The sequence below is a fragment of the Heterodontus francisci genome, unplaced genomic scaffold (genome assembly GCF_036365525.1).
Source record: "Heterodontus francisci isolate sHetFra1 unplaced genomic scaffold, sHetFra1.hap1 HAP1_SCAFFOLD_43, whole genome shotgun sequence".
Classification (NCBI taxonomy): domain Eukaryota; kingdom Metazoa; phylum Chordata; class Chondrichthyes; order Heterodontiformes; family Heterodontidae; genus Heterodontus; species Heterodontus francisci.
Window position 1 is genome coordinate 14,887,551 of NW_027141852.1, and position 3,341 is coordinate 14,890,891.

Consider the following 3,341-nt stretch of genomic DNA (forward strand, 5'->3'; position numbering starts at 1 on the left):
CCTCCTTAAAACTGAAAGTTTTGATCAGTATTTCGGACAGGAGTCAGCCCTGCCTTTTGCCCTGATTTGTCAGTAATCATTTAAAACCATTTTGGGTCAATCCCTTCCTTTAAATCCTGCACAGCAGCAGTGACAATAACTTTGTGGATTTAATGGTTGAGCCAAATCCGACTCAGTTCCCCAGGAGAAATTCCTGAACTCATGGGCACTTTGTATCAAGCAGCAGTTAGCAGCAAAAAGTCTGATTAATCAGAGTAGTGAGTCCAGTAAATACTTAAACAGAAGACACCCTGTAAAACAGAACTCCAAGTATCAGTTTGAATAAAGTATTGAACTGACAGAGTGGAGAGCAGATGAGGATTGAATTAAATTGCAATTCACTGAATCGAAACAAGAAGTGATTCTATCAAGAATGGGACACAGCTCTCTGTTTGTGAGCTTGTGGCGCAACGGTAGCGCGTCTGACTGCACATTAGAAGGTTGCGTGTTCAAATCACGTCAGGCTCAGTGAAATTTTACAGCAGCTCAAGCTGCTGGATTTTATATCAGAAGAGAGTTCGCTCTGTTGGGATAAAAACAAGAAATGCTGGAACCACTCAGCAGGTCTGGCAGCATCTGTTGAAAGAGAAGCAGAGTTAATGTTTCGGGTCAGTAACCTTTCGGAACTGTTCGTGTATTGTTCAATTTCAAAATCGACTTTAATAGATTAAAGTTCTTATTTCTGGATCCGTTCAATTTCCACGCTCAGTTCTTATTTCTCAGTTTTCTATCGGAACAATGTTTCAGGGATGTGCTATCTCCATTGTTTATACAATAACTCTGTCAGCAAGTGTGCGAAGTAAAACACAAACGACCCAGCGTGGGTCTCATCCCACACCCGGCTCCGTCTGCACAGCTCCTTAGTTCAGTTGACGAGAACGCAGTGTTAATAACACCGAGGCTGTGGATTTGAACGCCGTAAGTGCTGGCAGATGTTCAGTTATTACTTTGACATGTTTTCCTAACACTTCAAATCCAACTTTTAGATGCACACAGAATGTCAGAGAACTTATTTTGAATAACATCCATTGCCTCTTTGTCACTGGGCTGGAGTAATCCAGAATACATTTTAATAATCTTCCGTTTGCTGATAAAGGTTGAATTTGCGGCTGTTCCCGTTAATGGTCACAAGCAGGAACAAACAGACAGAGTGTATCTGACCGCCCAGAGATGTGGAAAGGCTTCAGTTTAGGACAATTGCATCAAATCAAATGTTCACCAGGCCCCGAGAGAGTCAAAAGCTGGGGGAAAGGACGGAATGAGATAGTGAATAAGCTAAACTGAGGTGGAGGTGGGATGGCAGCGGTCCAGGGGACAGAAGCAGCGAGGCCGGGAGTGAGCGGCCGAAGCAGGGTATTTTGTGGGGAATGGAAATGACGATCGCAGCCACTGAGGGGTGAGGCAATGTTTGGACGTAATTCCGTCTTGTGTCGGTGCGTGATGACGTCGGTGCACACATGCGCAGATTCATACTGGCAAGCTGACAAATGTTTGGATGCACTGATGATGTCGACGATCGCTCTGCACATGCTCTGTGTTGTCAGGAAACACTCTGTAGTGAATAAGCTAAATACAGAAGATATAAATATTTCCCATCCTTGATGTCTCACTATTCCAGTCCAACCCAATCCTTCAATGCTGGGTAAATAATTTCAGTAAAAATTGTGCAGCTCGAGGATCGAAACCAAAGGCCAATGCAGAATAAAGGAGAACTGACGGAACTCCAGACTGAACCAGAGATCTTCAGTCTAACACTCTCCCAACTGAGCTATTTCAGTCTCACAGTGAAGTATCCTTTGTGTCATTTATTTATTTATTTAGAGATACAGCACTGAAACAGGCCCTTCGGCCCACCGAGTCTGTGCCAACCAACAACCACCCATTTATACTAATCCTACATTAGCCCCATATTCTCTACCACATCCCCACCATTCTCCTACCACCTACCTACACTAGGGGCAATTTACAATGGCCAATTTTACCTATCAACCTGCATTTCTTTGGCTGTGGGAGGAAACCAGAGCACCCGGCGGAAACCCACACAGCCACAGACTGTGTGGCTTACAAACTCTACACAGATAGTGCCCAGAACTGAACCCGAGTCGCTGGAGCTGTGAGGCTGCAGTGCTAACCACTGCGCCACTGTGCCACCATTGTTTTGGAAGAAAATATAACCCTGGTGGAATTGCCCCTCCCAATCACACCTCACTTTATAGAACATAGAAAATGGAGAAAATTTATGGCACAGAAGAAGACCATATAGCAATCGTGTCTGTGCCAGCTGAAAAAGAGCGATCCAGCCCAATCCCACTTTCCAACTCTTGGGAATGGGATCTGAACAGATCTCAGAGCTCACATTATGTGAATGTTGTGCTGAAGTGTTGGTAAACATAGGAAGTTGACACACTAGGGGGGACCTCACACTGTTAGACACAGCGTGAAATACACTCAAGTGTTTATAAAACATTACAACATGTGAGTAATATTCCCCATTACTTTCTCAACACTGATAGATTGTGAAGGGAGAGACAGTCAGAAGTCTCACTGATCCACAGTGACCCCCAGCTGAGAATGAAATGAGATAAAGTTCAATCTTTAGCAGTGAGATGCTGGAGAGAGGTAAGAGTCCTGAATCAAGGAGAGACTTTCAGATAATGCTGTTGAATCTCATTTCAAACACTCCTTGAATTCACTGCCGAGGAATTCAGAGCTGGAGAATGCCTGTAAAATCAGCCGAAACAGGAAAAATAAACACCCACCATGGGGCTCAAACTCAAAAGCTTGAGATTCGGAGTTTCATGCTTTCATCGACTGAGCTCACTGGGCCTGAGACAGTGTCCCCGTCCTGTCTGTTATTGGACGGTGCAGCTGTTGGCTCCACCCCAGGGGCTGAATTTGTTCTGTAAACCATGAACCAGCTTCCTCTCAAATCCCAGGTTTATCAATAAATCCTCTTACAAAAGCCCCAAAGTGTGATGTATTCCTCTCACTCATCCAGAATAAAAGTTACATTCTATGATTCTAACTCTGTCAAATCTGTTCTGAACTAGGGACAGAAGACATCGGACCGGATCTTTTTGTCGGCGGCTGACATGGAGGGCGGACTTCTCACATCCACATGGCGAGAAGGTGTTTCAGGTGTTTAAATCTGATTGTCAGCAGTTTTATTCACTGGGTCCAATTGAACAATGGCACATGGGAACCTCGGGGCTTGACAGCCTCGCCTGGTTAAAGGAGGTGACTGGGAAGTGGGAGCTGAGTGTTGGCTTCACTAGGAAGCCATTGGGTGAGGTAGCATCACT

At 44.8% G+C, this 3,341-nt stretch overlaps 1 non-coding gene across 1 annotated transcript; it reads left to right on the top strand.

Moving 5' to 3' along the window:
* Positions 1–435: 435 nt before the first annotated feature.
* On the top strand, positions 436–507 carry trnac-gca (transfer RNA cysteine (anticodon GCA)). The gene has a single exon. It is a non-coding gene; the product is annotated as a tRNA-Cys (tRNA).
* The last annotated feature ends 2,834 nt before the right edge of the window (positions 508–3,341 follow it).